The 25,550-nt window shown below is 44.5% G+C and overlaps 1 pseudogene; it reads right to left on the reverse strand.

Moving 5' to 3' along the window:
- Positions 1 to 555: 555 nt before the first annotated feature.
- Positions 556 to 5,835, reverse strand: LOC140912716 (up-regulator of cell proliferation-like; annotated as a pseudogene).
- Positions 5,836 to 25,550: the final 19,715 nt, after the last annotated feature.

Below are 25,550 nucleotides of genomic sequence, written 5' to 3' on the forward strand. Positions count from 1 at the left end.
GCTAGCTGTCATGGGAGAACTCATTCGGACCCTGTTTACATAGTTATGTTAGGAAGAAGCTTCTCCTCTAAAAACGTTTCTATACAATTTCCATTAGATGGTTTCTTGCACCTCCCACTGAGACATTTTGTAATGGCCACTGTCAGAGACAGGATGGATCACTGGTTTGATCCAGTACAGCAGGGAGATGAGATACCGAGCTAGATGGCCTGTAGGTCTGATCCAATACAGCAAGCATGTGGGATACTAGGCTATGTGGGTGATTGGTCTGATCCAGTACTGCAGAGAGGTGGGGATACCAGGCTAGATGGGCTGTTATTCTGGTTCAGCAAGGACACAGGGAAACAAGGACTATCAGTTTGCTTTGGTATGGCTGTTCCTGTGCAGCAGCCTTGCACTAACTGGAAGATGTGACCTGCAATTGATTTTTTTTTTTTTAGTTTTCAATTTAAAAAACGGTACAGGCTGTCAGATTGGTTCATATTCCATTTTTTAAAATTAAGGGTTTTGTTTTGTTGAAGTGCATCCTATTTAAAGAGACTCTTGGCATGTCTATTATTTCATGTAAAACACTTCCTTTAGGCTCTTCAGCGCCTGCTCTTTAGTTAGATTTTTCCAGTCTCCTGGAAGATCTGCTGCTTTAGCACCATACGCTCTAGCTAACTGGTCACTGAATGATTTGAAAACAAATTTCCTGAAATCAGAAGCATCAATATTGGGACCAGGCTGAATGTGCCAGTCTGGGTAGTAATGGCGGTAATCTTTGAAGGGATGAAATTTCCCATCTGCGGCTGCAGTTTGGAATTCACGATTGGAAACCACATCAGAGGAGCATATGGAATGCTCAAGCTTTTGTGAATCACAATCCCTGAAGTTCCCTAACCCTTTGGGTCGATGGACTGATACAAAATGCTCTTTATGGTCAGTGCCTCCTGCTTCACAGGGGGCTTCACAGAACGGACACTGCTTCCCACAGCCAAACACTCGCTTGAAGATCTCATCCTGGGGTTTCACTGGCAGGCTGGAGAGTTTGGTCTCAAGTTCCAAATGATTAAACTGGGTTAAGATTTGTTGTTCCAGCTCCAGAAGGAAGATTTCAATGTTACCAGAAAGCTGCTCAATTTTTGCTGTGGTTTTAAACTGTACTCCAACTAAGCTATTGCTGGAAATGGCCAGGTCCTGCTGCAGCTCTTTGCAAAAGCTGTCTAAAAAGGCAGAAACTGTGTTATTGTTTTTATTTATGGAGTTTTTCAGAACTCCCTTGATTTTATTTATTATTCTGGATAGAATCCCTTTCTCCAAATCCCTCAAACTTGCCTTCCCTCCATAGTGGTCTATCAGACATCTCTGTATCCAGGATTTGACAAACTCTTCATAGTTACTTATCTATTTCACATAGTTCTCAAAGTTCATCTCTTCCAGCAGCTTCTTTAGCAAAAAGAACTGAAAGAAGCTTCGGCTGGTGTATTCAAGGGCCTGTTCACTGCTGAGAAAATTGTCAACTATTTCTAGTCCGAGCCTTTTGTTGACATAACCCACCAGGGCAGGTTTGAGACACTGATCACAGAAATTCCTCGCCCTCGTTTGGCTCTCTTTCTTTTCCAAATGGAGATCAGTAAATATGGAGAAATAATGAGGTTTCAGCTTCTCCAGATGTTGCTGAGGATCATTTTCTTTGATAAAATCTTCATGCATCTTCTGAAATGCCCAAGCTGCTTCCCCCAAACGTGAAGCTTCAGGTCAACTTCAAACAAAGGAGAAGTGTGAAGTTTCTCAATCTCCTCCTCTTTTAACCTCTCATTAACCATTTGCAGCAGTTCTCCACAATAGGTTTCATCATAGTCTGTTTTGGATTTAACTTTTTCTTCAATGTATTTCTTGCATTCAGTCATTAAAGATAGAGCAAGCTCTTCAGTTTTACAGTAACATTCCTGTGAGAAGTATTCTGCAACTGCTCTGGTCCATTTTAGGTTTAAGTATTCCTTCTTCATTGTGAAAGACTTCATTCTATAATCCAGCAGGCTTTTTGCATGTTGCAGTATCTGTCTGACAGCACCCCCTCTGTGCTTCAGATCCTTTCTCAGCTGGAGATCCATATCTTGAACAACTTGACATTTCTGTAAAGTACAGAGCGTTAACTCTGACAAGGTTTCTCGCCACATCGTTTCAAATTCTTTTTTCAGTTTCTCATTGTCTAGTTTATCTTCTCTGTTTCGGCATTCAGCCAAGAGTCTGTCAACTTCCCCTTCAATTTTCTGCTTGTACCCAGACTGGATATTGTCTATCTTGTGCTGTCCTCTTCGTATTCGAATTGCTTCCTCACAGTTACTGCTTGAATAATTTTCAAGTTCTCTTTTGAGGCTATTTTTGCGCTCCTTTTGAAATCTTCTCTGTACTTTTCTATCAGGTTCAAATTTGGAGCTTCACCTTTAAAATACTGTTCTAAGTTATTCAAGAGCTTCTGTTCTCCCTGCTGTAGCTTCCCTTGTGCTTCCATTTTTAAGCTGTGAAAGAGATCACCCTCTAGTGTCTCTGGCAGCTGATTCTGGATAAAAGTTTCTTTTTCAGATATCCAGAGATACATCTCCTTGCGGAAACCTCATTCCCATTCAGAATACTTCACAGACAGCTGGTGATAGGCTTCAGCTACAAGGCTGTTTCTAAAGCTAAAGATGAAGTTCTCATGTTTCACTGACTTCCACAGGCTCTTCAACCATACAATAAAATCAGGAATATCCTTTCCAGCTCTTTTCCGTGAACGGTTCTCTATGAATTCAAACAGGTATTTCTTTAGCTCACACACACTCTCACTGTATCCAGTGTTTACGGGAGCCATGAGAGGGACTCCATGCCGCAAGCCAGGCATGTACCAATTGTGTTTTTCTGGGTCATACTCCATAATATCAGAAAATGCCATTTCCCTGCTTTGCTTTTCCATCCTTGCTGCAGCTTTGGTCATTTCATTCAGCTGCTCCAGGAGGTGTTTCCTGTCCCTCATGTTTTGATCATGAGCAGACACATCACTGACATTCTGGTGCACAAACTGGCAATTTGGCTGTTTTCCTATTTCCTCCATTCTGAGAAATGCATGGACCACAATTTGCAGAACATCCTTCATTTCTGTGGCATTCTCCATGGTCATGTTAACGATGGTGATGTCACTCAGTCCAATCACCAGAGTGGCCAGCTCATTGTCATGTTGATAACTGTCTTCCAGTGCTGTTAGTTCAGGGGCCTTCAGACCTTCAGTGTCTATCACCAGGATGAAATCACAGCCAAGCAGCTCCTGAACAGCTTCTGTAACTTTAATGAGTGTCATGAACGCTCCTCGCGTACATCGATCGCTACTCACTGCAAACTGCGGGCCGAACATGGTGTTGAGAAGAGTGGATTTCCCAGTGCTCTGCACTCCCAGCACTGTTATAACCACCATTCTGGATCTACCCCCTAGTCTGATATGGAGATGGGTTAGAACATCTACTACCCAGTTCATGGGGATGTTGGAGGCATCTCCATCGATCAGCTCCACAGGAAACCCTTCCAGCATCAGGTCAGCTGCTGTGCATGGGAGATGGGAGAATTGTCTTTGGCTTTCTTCCATTTTCCCTTCTTTAACCATTGAGCATTCAGCTTCATAGAAATGCCCCAACTCACACATGAAATGCTCCACCCCCAAGGAACTATCATATATTAATTTATCTAATTCCTCCAGCTGTTTTCGATCCACTCCTGGAGTTACACATTTCTCTTTTTAGTCCGCCCGCATTTCAGAAAGATTCCCCCTAGCAATATTATCCAGGCTAAATTTCATCCATTTCAGAAAGTAATGTTTCTCCACTGGATTCAACTGTACTATTCCATTGATAAACTTAGTCAAACCATTAGTACAGTCACACTGATTCCGCTGTCTACGTATCTCTAACCATTTCTGTTTCAGTGCAGATTTATAGTCTTCAATGGCCACGTCCCCTTGCCTTTTCATTTGGCACATCTCTTTTTCCAATTTAGCCAAGTTTTTCCATGGGTCTCCTTGCAGGCTCAGCATTTCCCTTTTGTATTTTGCCCCATCTCTTATTTCTGCAGTGATTTCTTCAGTATATTTCCTCGCACACTGACATGCCTGACACTCCTCATCCACCTGGATTCCCAGGTCACGTGCCGTCACAGCCATGGCTCCCAAACTCACTGTCTTCGGAGATGAATTCACTATGGTTCCTATGGTGGACTTCACCTTTTTCCACAAATCCTGCATTATTCATGATACTATCTTTCACCAGTACTAGTGATTTGCTCAGTTTCAACACTGAGGACAGCTTATTAAGAAATCCCAGAGTTTCTTTGGGTTTCTTATTCTTGCAGTTGAGGATGAAGTAATATTTAGAGCTGGATTTTTTCAGAGATGACAACAGCTCGTATTCTTTCTCACCGATGCTCTCGGTAACTATGAACACTGCGGAGGAGACCGCTGTTAAAAAGCTAAACTGTAGCCAGTGGGACTCAATGTCTCCATGCAAATTTGTAACTGCAATGGGTTCTGGGAAAAGATCAGAATTTTCCGTCCCCCCAGGGAAATACCAGGAAATCTCAACCAGCCCATCTGCGATTTTCTGAAGGAAGTTCCCAGACTCCATGTCCCGATGGATAAAGAAATCGTGGTGCTGCTGGGAGGGGCTGAGAACCTCATTGAGGAGTTGGGACTTGGAGAAGCTGTAGCTCCCCATCCACACAAAAGAAATCGTTGGCATTTCTGTGAGCACCAGGCTCTCCTCTCTGAACCCTCTGCTCTGTGCCAGGGAGTGCGGCCTCCACTTCCTCACAATGTCCCTCATGGCCCACAGTAATAGGGTGCCCTTGGGGGTGTTGAGGGTGGGTAGCAGCAGAGGGAGGGCAAACTGGCACATGGACATTTTGGACAGGATCTCCTGCTGTAGGAAACTGAGCAAAGCAGAACAGCACAAAGAACATCAAGAGATTGCAGAGAAACTTTCATCTCAGTGTCACTAAAACAGAAAGTGCCATCAGTATGCAGTTTCTCCTCATAATCATCCATTTCTTCTTCAGGAGCCTTGTGCCCAATGCTTGTATTTCTGGCCGTCCCATTCAGAGCCATGACCTTCCTCAGGAAATGCCAAGGTAAATCACCTAATGCCTCTGGAATCCTGTTCTTGATGCTTTCTGGGCAGATCTCCAAAACATCCCTCAGCCTGATCTTGATGCTTCTGTGCTTCTCCAGGTTTAATCTGGACAGAACATCTTGAAATGCTTTACTTCTTTCTGCAGAAGGAAGTTAAAACAAACCAAAATTTCAGAGTAGAAAATGGTGACTTTATATACAGTTTACTCATTCCATAGACAGCCTGATGTTTGTAATTTAAAGAAAAGCAGTACCCAGTAAGTAACAGATGATTTATACATCCTGGATTCAATTCTTCTCTTACTTATATTGGTATAACAAAAATGAAGCCAATGGGATTACTTCCATGCAAATAAAACATAGTTCTGGCCCACCTTGAACTCCACTAGGTTGGTTTGCATTGTTTGATCCCAATCCTTATCCTCAGCACAGTGCAGAGTCCACTTGAAAATGGCTTAAGTGGCGAACTGAGAATTTTCTAGAAAATCTTCCAGTATAACCAGCTCTATGACATCCCAGCTCACAGCTACTGGAGGAGGGGGCATAGACTCAGGACCCTGTCTCTGTGGTGATCCCAGAAGCTGAAATGACCCCTTGGCTGCTCTAAGCTGCTGCTCAGGATCAGACTGGTGCCTGGCAGTCTGAGGATCAGGTGGCTGTGATGGTAGCCTTCACCCCTCACCCTGAGCTGTGCTGGGCATCAATGACTCATCTGGAGGATCTGACCCTTTATTTCCCTTTCAGCCGTCAGTGCAGATTACACCTTCTGGGAAGACTTATTTTTGATTTTCTTCATATCTTCCTCCATCTCTTTGCTGGGACATGTCTTTTACAGGTGTAGCTAACAGCACTGTGGCTTTGCTTACCTCCCAGCGACCAAATCAGTCCCTTCACTCACGCTACTTCCTCTCTCCTTTTGGGGAGCTGTGAGGACTGTCATTACTTACAAAGCAAATTTACCCACATTGCAACCTGGGGAGCTAATGCTAAGACACCTCCAGGCCAGTCCTGGTACGGTAATGTCTCCAGGGCAGTGTTCGGGTATTTGTATCTGATAAACGATTAACCCGTTTATTATGTGTTATAGAGACATTATTAAGATCACAAGAGCAAACTATTCCACTGCACAGGAAAGATAGGAAGAGTGGCAAGAGACCACCCTGGCTTAACCAGGAGATGTTCCATGATCTAAAAATAAAAAAAAGAGTCCTACAAAAAGTAGAAACTAGGTCAAATTACAAAGGATGAATACAAACAAATAACACAAGTATGTAGGGGCAAAATTAGAAAGACCAAGGCACAAAAGGAAATCAAACAAGCTAGAGACATAAAGAGTAACAAGAAAACATTCTACAAATACATGAGAAGCAAGAGGAAGACCAAGGACAGAGTAGGCCCATTACTCAATGAAGACAAAAAAGCAATAACAGAAAATGTGGAAATGGCAGACGTGCTTAATGACTTCTTTGTTTCGGTTTTCACCAAGAAGGTTGGTGGCAATTGGATGCCTAACATAGTGAACACCAGTGAAAATGGAGTAGGTTCAAAACAGGGAAAGAGCAAGTTGAAAATTACTTAGACAAGTGAGATGTCTTCAAGTCACTAGAGCCCAATGAAGTGCATCCTAGAATACACAAGGAGCTGACTGAGGAGATATCTGAGCCATTAGCTATTATCTTTGAAAAGTCATGGAAGACGGGTGATATTCCAGAAGACTGGAAAAGGGCACATATAGTGCCTATCTATAAAAAGGAAAATAAGGACAACCCAGGGAATTACAGACCAGTCAGCTTAACTTCTGGACCCGGAAAGATAATGGAGCAAATAATGAAGGAATCAATTTGCAAACATCTAGAAGATAATAAGGCGATATGTAATAGTCAGCATGGATTTGTCAAGAACAAATCATATCAAACTGACCCGATAGTTTTCTTTGACAGGCTGACGACTGTGTGGATGGGGGGAAGCGGTAGATGTGGTATATCGAGACGTTAATAAGGCATCTGATATAGTCTCAAATGACCTTCTCATTAAAAAACTAGGGAAATACAACCATGATGGAGCTATTATAAGGTTGGTGCATAACTGGTTGGATAACCATTCTCAGGGTAGTTATCAATGGCTCACAGTCATGCTGGAAGGGCATAACGAGTGGGCTTCTGCAAGGATCAGTTCTGGGTCTAGTTCTGTTCAATATAGTCATCAATGATTTAGATAATGGCATAGAGAGTACACTTATAAAATTTGCAGATGATACCAAGGTGGGAGGAGTTGCAAGTGCTTTGGAGGATAGGATTATAATTGAAAATGATCTGGACAAACTGGAGAAATGGTCTGAGGTAACTAGGATGAAATTCAATAAGAACAAATGCAAAATATTCCACTTAGGAAGGAACAATCAGTTGTACATGTACAAAATGGAAAATGACTGCCTGGGAAGGATTACTGCAAAAAAGGGATCAAGAGGTCAGAGTGGACCACAAGCTAAATATGAGTTAACAGTGTAAGACTGTTGCAAAAAAAAACAAACATCATTCTGGGATGTATTAGCAGGAGTGTTGTAAGCAAGACATGCAAAGTAATTCTTCTGCTCCAGTCCACGTTGATTATGCCTCAGCTGGAGTATTGTGTCCAGTTCTGGGTGCCACATTTCAGTAAAGATGTGGACAAACTGGAAAAAGTCCAGAGAAGAGCAACAAAAATGATTCAAGATCTAGAAAGCATGACCTATGAGGGAAGATTGAAAAAACTGGGTTTGTTTAGTCTGGAAAAGAGAAGACTGAGAAGGGACATGATAACAGTTTTCAAGTACCTAAAAGGTTGTTATAAGGAGGAGGAAGAAAAATTATTTTCCTATCCTCTGGTGATTGGACAAGAAGCAATTGGCTTAAATTGCAGCAAGGGAAGTTTAGATAGGAAATTTTTCCTAATGTCCGAACTGTCAGGGTGGTTAAGCACTGGAATAAATTGCCTAGGGAGGTTGGGAATCTCCGTCATTGGAGATTTTTAAGAGCAGGTTAGACAAACACCTGTCAGGGGTGGTCTAGATGGTGCTTGGTCATGCCATGAGGGAAGGGGACTGGACTTGATGACCTCTCGAGATCCCTTCCAGTCCTATGCTTCTATAATGAAGCACCAGCTCTGCTTTAGTTTAGATTGAGAAGCCCTTTCTACTTAAATGTTAATTCTTCTAAGTACTGTAAGATCTGTATGCTTACTTGGACTGTCTTGAAATTTGTTGTCTCATGGGGGAACAGGATAGGGTTAGTGACCCAAATTTCGGCGTCATTTGAGCAAGGAGTTCCCTAGACACAGCTCGTCAAAAACACAGCATTTTGCAAAATCAGCAGTCTTATAATGGAGGGAATTCTGCACCACAGAGCTCAACATCCCCTACTTGATCTCAGTCACTCATCGTTTATTTCAGCCAGTGTGTGGCACTCACTGCCCATTTGAGGAAGCAATACTGAAAACATCTATTAAAGGAAACCTTTGGCTTTCTAGAACACTGTGTGCAAACACTCATGAGCCAAAGAGATTGAAACGTGCATGTGCTGTGAGCCTAGGCAAGAGTCTTTCCAGACAGTCCACTCTCACAGTAGCTGGATGGCTCAAGTACATTTGAGCCCTACTCTACTCCACAGTATTAACAACCTTCCTCAGAATACCATCCTTGCCACCATGGATGTCACTTTCCTATACACCAATATCCCTCACAATGATAGGATAGCTGCCTGCCCCAAATATTTAAAAGACAGTGGACAACCATCAATTATCCATTCCAAACACATAGCCAAACTCATCCAGTTCATCCTCGCCTGTCATAGATTTACCTTCAACAATAAACATTTTGTCCAAAGCATGAGAACAGCCAGGGGTACTAGGATGGCTCCCCAATATGCTAACCTCTTCATGGGTCATCCTGAAGAAGAATTTCTGGAGAAGTGCATCATGAAACCAGTGATATACCTGAGAAATTTTCATCCTATGGGAAGACAGCTTAAACTCCCTCAGACTTCCACCACAACTTCAACAACCACCACCCATCCATTAAACTCTCTCTGGAGCTTTCCCACACTAGCATCAACTTCTGGACACCACAATCAGCTTCAACAATGGAACCCTACAGACAACCATATACAAGAAACCCATGGATCACCACACCTACCTTCATAGATCTAGTAACCACCCCAACCATACCAAGAAATATGTTATTAACAGCCAGGCACTCAGATACCACAGAATGTGCTCTGAGGAGAAAGTAAGTGATATATACCTTAATGAAGGGATAGCTTATTTTTGTCAAGGTCCAAATTTCTTGGTCAAGGTATAGTCAAGGTCCAGATTCCAAGAAAAAAAAAATTGAGAAACCCATAATGATAATAAACAAATAAAAACATTGTGGGGTCCATTCAAAAGCATCTCGCAGTCCGGATTTGGCCCATGGTCCGCCTATTGACTATCCCTGGCTTAACACACTTGTTGTCGATATTGTGAAGGTCAAAACTGTAACAGTGGTCAAAAAAGACCTAGATAAATTGATGGAAGATAGGTCCATCAATGGCTCTCAGCCAGGTTGGGCAGGGATGGTGTCCCGAGCCTCTCTTTGTCAGAAGTTGGGAATGGGTGACAGGGGATGGATCACTTGATGATTACCTTTTTGATTCATTCCTTCTGAAGCACCCGGCATTGGCCTCTGTCAGAAGACAGAATACTGAGCTAGATGGACTTTGGTCTGACCCAGTATGGCCGTTCTTATGTTCACTTAAAACCACCTTCACCAAACAAGGAAACTCCATCAGAGAAGTAGATTGCATCATGCAACAGGCCACCCAAATACCCCAGGAGAATCTGCTTCAATACAGAAATAAACCCCCTTCTGACTGCATACCCCTATTTGTCACCTACCACCCCACACTTAAGCTAGTGTAACCACCAATGGGTGTAAACAACTACACCCCATACGCGATGGGTACCCCATCATGAAAGAAATATTTCAAGAATCATCTCTTCTGGTCTTCGAACAATCTCTTCAAACTCATTGTTGCCCTGGTTTGAGGGATGTGTATACCCCATTATGTGATCAAACTAATTGCAACCATATTATGTGCATTCTGCCAATAGGAATTAATGAAATAGAACACCACATAGTTAAGGGTTAATTTGGAGACAGGCTTTTAGAAGCGAGGTCATATCTAGCTGATAGTTTTTTGCTAATCAGAATGGGAGGAGGGGACAGACAAGTAAACAACTGAGACTGAAAACCTTGGTGGTTGGAAAACTTTGAATCTAGGCACCTCTGATATGGAAAGTTGACTGAAAGTTAGAAAAGAGATGATCCAGTTGGGGTCATTATGACCTATGTGTTTTGTAGAAGTTAGTTATAAAAGATTAGCTAATAGAGTATATTGTGGAGCAGTCCTCTGAAGCCATCTTGAGACACTTTTTTCTGACACCCTTTCTCCCTGGTGGGTGAGCAACTGGCCATTGCAAACCTGCTGTTAATTACTCAATACCATTCCAGATCTTAGGAAAAAGATCTGGGATGTTCTAAACCTATTGCTTATGTCTCTGTATGCTTAAATCTAATAAACTGCAGTGTTAGATAAGAGCATACTTACTTGCATTTAATCCTTGATCAGACAGAACTGCTGTGTTCCTATTGATTGATTCCTGACACTGCATGGAGTGAAATAGTTAAGTTGCCCCTGCTGTGGGTTCTGAAAACCCCAGGTAACCCTCGTCATCAAGAGGAAGCTCCCCACAGACCAGGACACACCCACTCAAAGCAGCACCAGACTCTGCCAGAACTATAGATGCAAAACTTGCAGACATATCTCCATTACTATAATGATCAACACTCCACACAAAACACCTTTCAAGATCCCAGGATCTTATACATGCCTATCACATGTAGCACACTTCATCCAGTGCACTAAATGCCCGAATAATGATTATATGGATGAAACAGATAAGCATTATAAACTCAAATGTATATACACAGGAAAATGATAAAAGACAAAAACACCCTATCACCTGTGGGTGAACACTTTTCATAAAGTAATCACTCTATATCTGACCTATCAGACCCAATCCTCAAAGGCAACTTGCACAGCATTTTCAAAAGAAGAACCAGGGAGCTTACATTCATTACTCTGCTGGACACCAAATCATGGATTATGGACATCATGGATTGAACAGAGACACTAGATTTATGGTTTATTAAAACAATCTGTAATCCACTAACCCCTTCTTTTTTTCCTATGTTTGCAGCGGTGCTAATGGCCCATTCTACTTTGAATGGTCCCTTACAATATGTGCTAACTACTTATGCTAAATAATCTGTTCCACCTTGCATTTTGCTCTGACATTGGGAGTAATGTTCCCAGACCTGAAGAAGAGCTCTTTGTGGCTCAAAAGCTTTTCACTCTCACCAACAGAAGTTGGTCTAAGAAAAGATATTACCTCACCCACATTGGCTTTCCAATATCCTGGGATCTACCTATCTATATTTTCACTCTAGACATTAGTAGTATACAGCTCAATAGGATTCATCAATATATATATTTTTTACAGGTTTCCACACCCTCTTTTGTCCTCCAGTTTCATATGTTGACACATACACATTTGGCACTGTTGACCATTTTTGAAGGAAAAAAAAGTATTTTTTCCTTTTCACAAGGCATATTTATTAGAGATGACCTGAAGAAGTCTTCTTCTGAAAGCAGTGAAATTGAGAAAGCCTTTACAAAGTACATACACCACAGGAAGCTGAGTATTTTGTACATTGTGCAAAATGTGTTTCGCCAGGGGAAAAAAGACAAATGATTATTTTAAATACAAAGTATATGGTTCTCTTTAAAACCATGGAGATAAACTGCAAGTTACCACCCAGGCATGGCAAACGTACCCTGGGAAAACACAATTCTTTTGGGAGGCTTTTGAGGATGCTATCAAAAAGCCCACAAGTTTCTGCTGGTGGATTTAAATGTTTTAGCACCCGAAGCCTACAGGTTAAGAACAAGCATTTCTCCCCCAGACTGGCCCTATGCATACACCTTGAAAAAAAACATAAAAGTAGTAATTTTTTTTAACAATCCTTAGCCATTTTAAAAAAAGAGCATCCCCCTGATAAGCATGTCTAGCCATGTACACAGAAACCTAGATCTTTTGAAACTCCTCATCAAAGCCAGACCGCATCAAAGGAAGGTTTTTCTGTGCTCAGCCTCTGACAACCTGGTAGTGGCCAGCTCTGAAATAGCACTCAACTCTGTAAAAGGAAAAGTCCGCCAGAAACCCTAACAAGTAAGCATGCTAAAAAGAAAATGGGGGATTAGTAAAACACTGAGCGATTACAAAAACCTGTTCCTCAAAAGAATAAAAGATGATTGTAAAACAGATCAGGGGTTTTATCAAACCTTTGTTGAGCTTTGCTGTCAGGCATTTTAAATAAAATGGTTGAAAAATTGTACCTCGTTCCTAGCCATCAGCTAGAACAAACACGCCTCCAGTGATGAAACATGCCTCTAGTGATGAAGAAAATATCAGAACCACACCTCCTCACCAATTGGATTCAGAGATGAAAGACATTCTTCAAAGATCCAGTTTATCAGACTCTGAAAAGGCTAAACTTTAGGAGAGGGTCCTACAAAGGCATCTGGTATTGGCCAAGAAGGTTGAAGAAAAAAGACTAAAAGAAGTCTCTTTCTCCCAGAGTAAGAGGAGCAGGGGGCTGGGCCCATGGCAAAAAGGCGGAGGGTCATGGCCCCTTGGCCTCCCCATCTTCCAGCATCCCTGTCACCATGTGGTCATTTTCTGGCAGGGGCATGCCTATGGACAGAACTCTAAGGCTTTCAAGCCATGTGTAGGGCAGCTTGTGTTTGGAACAAAGGAAGCACAGGCTGCATGACAAAAGACTATAAAAGGCAGCTGCATCTTCTCCATTTTGTCTTCAGTCCTGCTTCTTATCTCTGGATGAACTTTGCTACAAAATGAAGCTCTGAACAAAGGACTGAATGACCCATCCTAGCTGGGGTTGTGTTCCAGAGGGACATTCAAGCCAGCAAACTCACAAGTACTGATAGGAGCCTGATATATGGACTTTCAAATCTTTGTATATATGTAACTGCTTTACCATTTAACATCTATCTTCTTGTTCTTTCTTTTTTCTTTATAATAAACCTGGCTGGCAGAGTGGTATTTTGGGTAGTATCCAAACCTATACTGGCCTGGTGACATGGCTGACCCTTTGGGGTCAGAAGAACATTTTGTATATGTGAGCAGAGTTTTTAGATAACTTCTCACTGTACTGGACGTAGGTGTTGATTGGGAGCCAGAAGCTGGAAAGCAATTAAGGGGCTGTGTGATTTCATTTTTGCTTCTTGATAACCAGTGTGGGGGATTAGAAGCACAGTTTGTGACTGGTTGGGGAGTTTAACTTCAGTGTTACCCACCAGTCTGAGGAGCATCTTCTCTCCCCTTTGCAGCCTGCCCTGACATTGGCATTTCCAGTGAGGGGTTCCCCTCGCACTGCTGGTCACACCCCGTTTGGACTGTACCAGTTAGTCACCATGCCTTTTGGTTTCTGTGCGGCCGCAGCCACATTTCAGTGACTTACGGACAGGCTGCTGCAATCTCACCACCTATATGCAGCAGCCTACGTACACAATATAGTTGTAGACAGCCTCATGTGGGAAGAACATCTCCAACACCTCACAACCATCTTGCAAGCTATAGGGGAAGCCAGGCACACCACCAACCTAGTCAAGTGCCATCTTGGGCAGCGAGAGGTAACATAGTTGGGGTACAGTGTGGGCCGAGGTACCCTACACCCCCAGTTGGATAAAGTACAAGCCTTAGGGGACTGCTCGGCCCCTATGACAAAAAGGCCGATAAGCCAAGTCTTGGGCCTAGCAGGATACTATTGCTACTTTGTGCCAAACCTTGCAATGCTCATGTCACCCTTACCCGACCTAAAAAAGAGCTTCCAGCTTCACAAGATACAGTAGTCAGCAGAGTGTGAGAGAGCCTTCCTGGAACTGAAGGATCGACTAACTAGGGAGCCCATCCTATTCCACCCAGACTTTGATAGAGCCTTCATATTACAGACTGACGTGTCAGAAATGGGATTGGGAGCAGTGTTTTCCCAAGAAGCTGAGGGAGAGGAGCGTCCAGTCCTTTATTTGAGCAGGAAGTTGTTTCCCTGAGAGGAGAAGTATTCAACGATAGAAAAGGAGGTGTTGGTGGTGAAGTAGGCAATCAATGCACTTAGGTATCATCTACTGGGGAACCCCTTCCAGTTGGTCACTGACCACATGCAACTTCGATTGCTTAACATTATGAAGGACATCAATGCCTGGGTCATGAGGTGGTAACTTTCACTGCAGCCCTACGATTTTCAAGTTGGCCACTGACCCGGTAAGGCCCATGCAAATGGCAGACTTCTTTTCCTGAGTGGGCAGTAAAAACCCAGAAGAGAGACCACAACCAGATTCCCTCTTAAAGAGAAGTGTGCATGACGGGGCTCAGTGGTTGCCCTTGTAAGAACCATGATAAGTGCAATGTAAGTGAACTTAGCCAGTATGCCATGGTACCAACTCTTATTGTGAATTTAGAGTTACATGGTATCTTTGTAAAGTCCAATAGGATCTCCTTATTCCTGGCTTTAAAATCCTGAAATTTCCCATAGTAGAAATAATCGCTGTCTCCCATTACTTGAAATGAGATTGATGCCAAACTGCCCTGGGATGAGACGACTATCATTCACTACAGGCTTTGCATGTGGAAGTAAGGCTGCCCCAAATAGAGATGGCTGCCATCTCCCACAGTTTTCCATTACACTGAAGCCAGGGTGCCCTCAGAGACAATGGCCACTTTCTGGACTCTGTGGTTAATGGCTGGACAAGTAACTCTGAGGAACTGGGAGGAACGTGGGAAGCAGGAGACATCCTCATGAGGAGAAGAGGCTATTCAGAGAGGTGGGGGGGAGGACTGAGGAGATCTCAGGGAAATAGGGGGTGAAAGAGGGAAAATGTGAGGGGTAAGATACTGTAAGGGCAGGGGAGAGGGTGGGAAAATGTGGGGGCAAGTGAATGCAAGGTGGCACTGGGGACAGAAGCCTCTGGGGGGCAATGGGAGGAGTGTGGAGTGGAGGAGGGGTCTTAGTGGGGCAGGGAGGGGAAGGGGATAGGATAGGGGTAAGGGAGAGAGATGAAGAGGCACAAAATGGCAGCTCCACCCTTGCAGGGGTTAGGAGTAGATAAGGGGAGTCATCTTCAAGCAGATAGGGGGGAAGTCTGCAGTTTGCATATTTGTTTAGTGTTGAATTTGACCCTAAGGCACTCCACAGACTAAATCAGGAAGCAGCTTCCCCTAAAGGCTCACAAACCAGACAAGAAATTTACAAACCGTGAAGTATAGTATAATTATAGTTTTACTCTTGTGATATTTAGGCCAATCTCATATGTATTTGGTTTTTGAAGGTCCTAATGGATAATTTTTGTAAACTTAAGTAAAGCATGTTGGGTGAAATTCTGGCTCCACTGAAGTCAGTGACAAATTCCTGTTGGAGGAGAGAGGTTCTTCAACAGCCACCCAATAGGAGAAGTGGGGGGAAACAACCTAACTAGTTTGAAGATGGAGCTTGAAAAGTTTATGAATGAAATGATGGCATGGGGTTGCCTATGACAGCAGGGACTGAATTCGATGACCGAGGAGATTCCTTCAAGTCCTATGTTCTATTGACTTCAAAGGCACCAGAATTTCACCCACTGAATTTAGGTACAGTGCAAAAATTATGAGAGGAAATACCATTAAGTCCTTCTGTCTCCTCCAGCTCCAGGACCGGCTCAATGTACCCTTCTTGCTCCAGCTTTAAGACATCTTTCTGCCTTGACTTTGGAGCTCTCTGTGTCGCTGAATCTTGCTCCTGATTTAAACCATCTGATAGTGAAATGAAAGAAAATAAATTATCGGTACTTCATCAATAATTGACTTTCTCACTAGACACAAACACATGTATTTTCTTCCCCATTTGTGTGAATACAAACAAACTGAAAATGTGGAAGGATCACTGCTAATTTCCTTGTAATAATCTGAGAAGTGCAATGTATAAGATGGAGTCCTCAGCTATTTGTAGGGAATTTTACTATGAAATCCTGGGCCATATCTGAAATAGATGAAGATGCAAAAATGCAACCTTTACTTCTGCAAAAATACGTTATGTGTTGGGTTTGTTTGTGGGGTTTTTATTATTGTTTTGGTTTCACTCAAATAATTTTAAAAGCAGCTGAAGATTGCAGGTGAAAATTTCTTAGGAGGCTTTTCTATTCCTCACTGAGGCCCAATACCCAGGTTAATTTAGAAAAAAGAGGTGTTAAATAATAACAGTTATAACCAAAAGAAAAAAAAATGTTTTTGTCGTACGTGTAGAATGAAATGTCTTCTAAATTCAGAGGTGCTTTCGTATTTATAGGACTACTGAATGTCACACAGGTTACACATTGCTATTTTACTGGGACGTTCTGCAAGCTTCATACACTTTTGACTTTGTGCAACTGTACAAGTACATAGTGAAATCAGGATAGACCGTTTTGTTTGTTTTTTGCTTGAGTTTATTTTATTTCTTTTTTCCCTGGGGAAAAAAAAAAGCACTGGGTGATATTTTCATTCCTGCTCTGGACGCTTTATGCTGGGTAAAAGGGCCAGAGGAATGGTTCCAGCGGAGGGAGAATCCCCTCTATACAGGAAGAGATGCTTTGCCACTGTTAAAAAAAAATTACAACTGTTTCTTTGAGAAGGTCTAACAGCTCCATAGTTTAGAACAGGGACTTGACATTTGAAGCAAGGGGGCCTTTCGCTGTCTCTCAGAAAATTCTTCCAGAACTACCCAATTTATACGCCTCTGAAAATAACTCTTGGCACATGCTCAGTAGAGGCTTGTTAGAAGCTGGCAGCCAAAATCTAAGATTCCATCCTCACTGAGCATGATCCATCCCCACACAGCTCCAAGTTAACCTTAGTGAATGTGCTCCATCCCTGAAATTCTCTGTGCCAACCGCACTGAGCATGATCTGCCTGCAAAGAACTCACAGAGTATCCTCTCACCCAGGGCTTGAGGCTGACAAAAACTTTCCCTGCAATTGCTCCTTGCAGTTGCTGGTGGCCACCGTGGCATTGGGCATTGAACTGCTACCAGGGTGAGTGTCTGCTGTGGTCTCAAAGCTCCCCCTGTTGGCACCCTGGCAGTGAAGATGAAAGCCTGATTCCACTGTAGATGGGGTGAGAAGCAGAACAGGGACTGGGGCAGCTGGAGGATATTAATGGAATGTGGCAGAACGCAGTGTAATGGGAATCAGAGGCAGAATGGTGTAGGCGCCCCAGATATCCGTCCCCCTTCTACCACCCCATCCAAAAAAACCTCATCCTCTTATACCCACAAGCTGCCTGTGATGGCCCCGATTTCCATGAGTTGCTTCAGGCTCCCAGCATTGCTGATAGTGCACCCGTTACAGTTCCTGGGAGTGAGGAGTAGAGCCCCAAACCAAATGGGAAGAGTCCCGCTTACCTATACATCCTTTGCTTTTTCTACGGAATGGGGAACATGGAAAGCATCCTTTTTTCTTCTTCCTTTTCCATTTTTCTTTGGGCTCTAGTGTCTCCTTAGCTAATAAAGAAGAACAGATTAAAAGAGTATTCAGCGGTTACCCTTGTAATAGGCATGATAAGTGAGATGTAAGTGAACTTGGCCAGTATACCATGTTGCCAACTCACATTGTGAATTTAGAGTTACATGGTGTCTTTTAAAAGTCCAATAGGATCTCCTTATTCCTGGCTTAAAAATCCTGAAATTTCCCATATTAGAAATGATTGCTGTCTCCCATTACTTTAAATGAGATTGACACCAAAATGTCCTCAGATGAGACGATTATCATTTACCACAGGCTTTGTGCTGGGTAAAATGTCCAGAGGAGTGTTTCCAGCTGGGATAGAATCCCCTCTACACAAGAACTGATGACAGCCGCAGGACCAAGGGTGCGGTCTGAATCCCTAGGGTAGGAGGCATACCCGGGGTGGAGCTGCAGGCAATCAAAACATATCAGGGATGGACCCACAAAACGTAGCTCTGCAGAGATTGTGGGAAGTCCTGCTGCTCACAGGCAGTCAGGGACAGGCTGCTATTACTTAGAAAGCCCCTGCTTTGGAAGATGTTTTGGCCCCAGAGTAGCCCACAATCAGGAGTTTGTAAAGGTGGTTTAAAGCCATCTTGTCCTCCTCTTCATGGACTGCAAATAAAGGGCAGCACGGAATCTAAACCCATATGATCAATGTTACTATTTAATATTATTAATCATGTTTATTACATCAGTAAGAAGGGCCTAAGGCAGGGGGAATCAATAGGCAGACCGCAGGCCAAATCCAGACTGCCAGATGCTTTTGAATGGAACCCCAAATCTTTTTATTTTCTTCTTCTTATAATTTTTTTATTATTATTTCCTCTGGAGTCTGGACCTTGACTATACCTTGACCAACAAATTTGGACCATGACAAAAAAATAATTGACTATCCCTGGCCTAACGTCTAACCGGAAGAAGCCCCATTGTGCTAGCAGACAGTCCCTGCCCTGAAGAGCTTGTAATTTAACTAGCCCGGACATGCCAGCAGAGTGAACAGTGTAATGGCAGCAGACATCTTAGTTCCAAGATATATTTTTGAGGGGGTATTTAGGAGGGGATCAATTAAATGTAAAGAAAAGGGCACAGGGTATGGGAGAGGCAGGTAGGAGGCAGGCGTGATACTGTGGTGAAGAGACTGGGAGGGAGGGTTGGAACAAACAGCCAATTAAGGGACTGCTGCACTAAGGTGAGGGGATAAAATTGGACCCCGTCAAGGCTACCCCTCCCTCCAGTACCTGGACACAGAATGTGCCGTGGAAGTTAAGGTTAATATGAGAAGTTAAGGTTAATATGAGAATCTTAACTTGAGCATTTCTCGACTTTATTAAAAATTGTAACCTTCATAATACATTAATGTAATCTGTGTGTACACGTAGTGATGATAATTGTGAGACAAGTTATAGAGGGAGCTAGTAACAAACCCTATATTTAGATTGCCTCACTATAAAAGATTCTCATGATTCCCTCTTCCCGCCACACACAATATCTAAGACCTCCATTGTTGGAAGCAGAACAGAAAGATAGTCCCTGCCCCAAACAGCTGACAATCTAAATATAAGACAAGATAGTGCAGTAAGTACTTTAGCTTTCAGCCAAAAACTTTTTCTTTCTAATATGGACACATTTCTTTCTCAAACATATATACAATTACTGATAGCTCAGAATTATACTGGATGAAGATCATGACAGGCAATGATAGACTTACCCCATTCGTACCTTTTACAAAAGACCAGGTCTATTCTTTTGACTGAAATGTTCCAACTGGAAAGTTTGGTTTGGATATAATCAAACTGAAGGGTTAATGTCTAGCTATTCCACCTGGAAGCAGGCGGGGCACACCCTGACTGTTTCCTAGAAGCAATGCACACATTGCTCTATCCAAGGACAAGGGCTAGATATGAACCCTGAGAACTTGATTGTTTGGACAGTAACTATGGGAGGTTTTTTTAGCCTGGGCTCAAGGCCTGAGAACCAGGATTGTAGTAGATAGAGGATGGTAACTAAGCATATGAATCAACGTCATACATTCCTTTGTGTAGCAGTGTGTAATGCTTAGGGGGAGAAATATAATAAAAGGAGAAGGTGGAAGGCGGGGGGCAGAACAGCCCATCTCCGCTGACCAGCCTGTTTGCTTGCATAAAGCTGTGTTCTGTCTCATCACTGAACCGCCACAACTGGCGCCCAAACGTGGGGCCCTCAGCACTCACCTCGCCCGGCAAGGGTTTCAGATGCGTCACTCATCCGCTTTGTGGATCCCGGTGAGTATTTTTCATTGTGGTAAGTATGGGAAGCTCCCTCTCTGCTTTGCAAGTGCAACACTGCAATGAGCTGCAGTATTTGCTGCGTAAGGCTCAGCATGACTGCCCGGCTCGAGAACTCACTCTCCTGCTACAGGAGGTGCGTGCCAAGTGCCCGTGGTATCCTGAAGCCGGAAGCCTTAAGCTAGCGGACTGGGAGCGATTGGGCCAGACATTGCACGAAGAGCCTCGGGCGCCCGTGCAGGCTTTACATGCCTGGCACCTCTGCCGCGACGTGGTACAGCGTGTCGCCTCAGACAGACCCTCGCTAGCGAGGCTGGTGCTCTCGCCGCCCCCGTCCGCCCCTGCAGCCATCCCCCCTCCTGGCGATGCGACACAGCGTGTTGCCTCGGAAAGGCCCTCTCCAGCACCAACAGAGGAGCTGCCGATCCTGCCACCCCCGTCCGCTCCTGCAGCCATCCCTCCCCCTGCTTCGCCCCCAGAGCCTCTATTACCACCGCCTCCCTGGCCTTCCCCCCCGGAGCCGGTGTGTGATCACCCTCTCCCTGTGGGGCCCCCCGGAGGGTCATCTGCATCTGCTCAGAAGCTTTCGCTGGTGCAACAAATGGTTCACGCAGCGAAAGCTCGATCAGATCTTACAGCAGAGGAGCTGGCTGATCTGGTCTCCGTTTGCCCGGTGACCTGGCAGAATGATGACCAGGGCAACCCCGTGGGCACCTGGACCACTCTGCCATACTCGGTGGTTAGAGAGGTAAAGAAAGCAATTCGTGAATTTGGCCTGACTAGCACCTTTGTGCGTGGTCTCATTGAAGGGATGGGTACTGGGTACTCCCTAATCCCTGAGGATTGGAAAACGCTGCTGCGCATGATGTTGTCACCCAGTCAGTATGTTATTTGGCTTAGTGAGTATCGGCAGATGGCAGAACGCCAAGCTCAGGTACATAGAGAGCACGGTATCATTTATGAGCATTTGGCAGGGGAGGGCCCGTTTGCTACTATTGAGATGCAGTCTCAACTCCCTCAGGCCGTCTTCCCCATTATTTCCACCTGTGCCCAGCATGCTTTCAAGAAGGTCCCGGATTCAGGCAAGCCTACCAAAAGCTTTGTCAGTATCCGTCAGGGTGCCTTAGAGTCCTTTTTGGATTTTACCAACAGATTGCAGGAGGCTATCCTCCAACAGGTGGATAACACTGAGGCAGCTCACGAGCTCCTGTTAAAATTGGCAGTTGAAAATGCAAATGAGGATTGCCGCCGTGCTCTCCAGGCAGCACAAGCCTCTGGTATTTTAGAGCTCTCAGACATGCTGCGGGCGTGCCAGAACATTGGCACACAAGCCCACAAGGCTGGAGTTCTGGCTGCCGCCCTCAGAAAAACTGGGAAGGAGGGGAAGCGCTGTTACCGCTGTGGTAAGGAGGGTCATTTTCAGCGGGAGTGCCGCTCATCTAAGGCACCAGCCCGACCCTCAAAGAAGTGCCCCAAGTGTGGGAAAGGTTATCACTGGGCTAATCAGTGTTGTAGCGGGTCGGGAAACCGCGCGACGGGTCCCCCCCGAACCCAGGGCCAAACGGGGGTGTTTCCTACTCAGGCAATCGCTCCTCTGCCTTGAAATCCGTAGACTCTATGAGGGCAGCGACTGCTGGAAGTGCAGGGCTTGATTTGATCATGCAGGAGAACACTGACTTTCGGCTGCCAGGGGAGGTCTGTGCCATACCTACACAGGTGACGGGACCTCTCCCTGCCGGCTTTGTAGGTCTTGTTCTCCCTCGCTCACATGCTGGGAAACAGGGCTTTTTTGTCATTCCAGGGGTCATTGATGCTGATTACACTGGCATTATTAAGGTTCAGGTGTGGACTCATCTTCCACAGTCGCTCCCACGTGGACGGTCAATTGCACAGTTGATTTTAGTCCCCTATCAGGTGCCAGCTGCCGAGGATCGAACTCGGGGCGGAGGCGGCTTTGGATCAACGTTGTCTCACTCGCCGTCTCACAGCACGTCTTCTCCACTTGTTGCTCTGACAATGTCAGTCCGCCCCTCGAAACCTCAGTTAACACTTCTCTTAAATGATGTTCCTTTTACAGGGCTGGTGGACACTGGAGCTGACGTTACAGTGATTCGTGATCTGGAGTGGCCGGTTAGTTGGCCTACGGTTCCTTCTAAAGAGTTGTGGGGGATTGGGGGTAGCAAACCCGGGCGCCAAAGTTTGTCTTGGGTCACGGTCTCTAAACCAGGAGGCCGTGCCCTTGCTACAATCCGCCCTTTTGTGCTCCCTGTCCACCTCAATATTTGGGGCCGTGATTTACTTACAAAGTTAGACACCACCCTCGATATTAACATCTGATGGCCCAAAACCCTCCCTCACCCACCGTGCCCTCCGCCTTACCCTTGGTATGGCAATCCTTAGCGCCCGTATGGATTGACCAGTGACCCCTCCCTCTAGAAAAGCTAAAAGCACTTCATTCGCTTGTGCAGCAGCATTTGCAAGCACAGCGATTGGAGAGCTCCACCAGTCCCTGGAACACCCCGGTGTTCGTTATTAAGAAAAAATCAGGTGCTTGGCGGCTGTTTCATGATTTAAGGGAAATAAATAAACGCATCCAACCTATGGGCCCCTTGCAATTTGGCTTACCAAATCCAAATTTTATTCCTCAAACCGATCAACTTTGTGTGTTAAATTTAAAGATTGTTTTTTTACCATCCCCCTTTGCCCTTAGAATTAGCTGCTGTTATTTTGGCCTTTCAACTTTTTGCTGATTGTCCCTTTAATTTAATTGTGGATACCCATTATGTTTATCAGGTAATTGATCATTTACCCCTTGCCCTCATTACCCCTCAGGTTGATGCAGACCTCCTTCACCTGTTTTTGTCTTTACAGCATCTTCTTGCCACTCGTCATTTCCCTTACTTTGTTGCTCATATTCGCAGTCATACCCCTCTGCCTGGGCCACTCACTGAGGGCAATGCACGCGCCAATCGCGCGTTGCATGGTCAGGTAAATTCCCTTTTTTCTGACCCCATTGAAAGCCATGCCTTTTTTCATCAGTCTGCCTCTGTTTTGGCCCGGCAGTTTCACATTCCTGCTGATCATGCACGTTCCATTGTTCGTTCCTGCCCCCACTGTGCTGCTGCTGCTCCTACTTTCTCTTATGCCGTTAACCCCCAAGGTACCGCAGCAAATCAGCTGTGGCAAATGGATGTTACTCATGTGCCACAATTCCGCCCCTATTCATTTTTACATGTTTCCGTTGATACTTATTCAGGCTTCCTTTGGGCAACCCCACAACGTGGGGAAGCCACTAACAAAGTTATTCACCATTTGCTGGCCTGCTTTTCTGTTATGGGTCGCCCTTGCCAAATTAAAACAGATAATGCCCCAGCCTATTGCTCTGCAGCCCTCTCCACCTTTTGTGCCCGCTGGGACGTCCGTCTTAAACACGGAATCCCTTATAATTCCACGGGCCAAGCCATTGTTGAACGTGCCAATCGCACACTCAAAACCTTGCTAGATAAACAATTAAAACAAGGGGAGCTGCGTCTCCGAACCTTAGGAGACATTCAACAACAAATGCATATCCTCTTGTTTACTTTAAATAATTTAACACTGAATGCAGATCAGCAGACCCCTGCGGATCGGCATTTTCACAAATCTGAGGTACTGGAAAGACGGCGTGTCTTTTACCGTCAGCTGCCCGATCCACAGTGGCTGGGCCCAGCACCTCTAATCACTTGGAGTCGGGGATATGCTGCTGTGTCTCTCCCTGCAGGACCGTTGTGGGTTCCAGCCCGGTGTGTGCGACCGGCACTTAAACAACATGGCATGGCACCAGGGGCTGTCGAATCCCATACCAGAGTTTCAGCTGACCTTGGAGGAGACCGCGTTGCCCCCCGAGTCGACAACGACGGGACGGAAACGGAGGAGGCGTAGCGTCCCAAGCCAGCCCGTGACATGGGGAGCAGTAAAAGCATTGGTCACCGCGGCCCCACGAAGACTGGCAGCAGATCAACAGCCAGAGACTCCTAAGACTTTGTTTGTGGCGATTCTCGCCCAAATCACTGCTAATTCTGTGATGATTGTGTGCCTTTTGTGCCTGCTATTTCCTGTAGGGGTTGGCTCGGAAGCGCCTCCCCCGTTACAAGCCTGAAGGAGAATAAGACACTGTTCTCTGCTTATGCTAATCTTTCCTCCCAGTACTCTAGCATGGCTAATTGGGGCCCGGCCAACTATACTCTGCCTCGCACGGCTATATCCCTCCACACACCGTACCCGGCCGGGGCTCACAATGTCACCTGTGCGCGTGTAGTTAACTGCACGAGTACAAAGGTGCCCTTGGGCTGTCAAAAAATTTCTCAATCCCTTTTAAATTGTTCCCATGCTGTTAATGTTTCATATAATTATGGCCATATCATCCAACCATCAGGATGGGTTTTTACTTGTGGTTCATGCACCTTTAATTATATTCCTGCAAATTTAAGTGATGGCACCCTTTGCTGTCTTAGTAGAATGATACTTATATTGCCTTTTGCTGGTCACAATTGTAGTAAAAGAAGTGTACCCCTTTTAGATGATTATATTGCAGATGTTAAGCTTTTGGTTATTTTGTGTTTGTAATCATTGGGCTTATTTTTTGTTGCTGCTGTGTACAATGTATTCCTTCCTTGTTAAGACTTTGTAAAATTTTGCCCTGAAAAGCTCCCCAGGTTATGTCCTTGTCTGTCTGGGAGTTAAATAGCATGACAAAACAAATTGACGGCTACCATGAGATGGCCAACTATCAATAAATAAAAAACGGGGAGATGAAGGGTTAATGTCTAGCTATTCCACCTGGAAGCAGGCGGGGCACACCCTGACTGTTTCCTAGAAGCAATGCACACATTGCTCTATCCAAGGACAAGGGCTAGATATGAACCCTGAGAACTTGATTGTTTGGACAGTAACTGTGGGAGGTTTTTTTAGCCTGGGCTCAAGGCCTGAGAACCAGGATTGTAGTAGATAGAGGATGGTAACTAAGCATATGAATCAACGTCATACATTCCTTTGTGTAGCAGTGTGTAATGCTTAGGGGGAGAAATATAATAAAAGGAGAAAGGTGGAAGGCGGGGGGCAGAACAGCCCATCTCCGCTGACCAGCCTGTTTGCTTGCATAAAGCTGTGTTCTGTCTCATCACTGAACCGCCACATCAAACTTTTTTTTCTTTTTTGAAACTCAAAAGCCACTCCTGGAAAACACTAGTGAGTAAGGCAACAATTACAAGGGTACTATGAAAGGAGGTTTATTAATTGATGATAGTCCTTTAACTATATCTTAAAAATACCTTTTAATATTTTATTTATATGCTAGTTTATATCATATTTGGGGAGGTGTCAAGGTTCCTTCCCCACTCTGAACTCTAGGGTACAGATGTGGGGACCTGCATGAAAACCTCCTAAGCTTACTTTTACCAGCTTAGGTTAAAACTTCCCCAAGGTACAAAATTATTTTACTCT

The sequence above is a fragment of the Lepidochelys kempii genome, chromosome 6, assembly GCF_965140265.1.
Source record: "Lepidochelys kempii isolate rLepKem1 chromosome 6, rLepKem1.hap2, whole genome shotgun sequence".
NCBI classification, from domain to species: Eukaryota; Metazoa; Chordata; order Testudines; family Cheloniidae; genus Lepidochelys; species Lepidochelys kempii.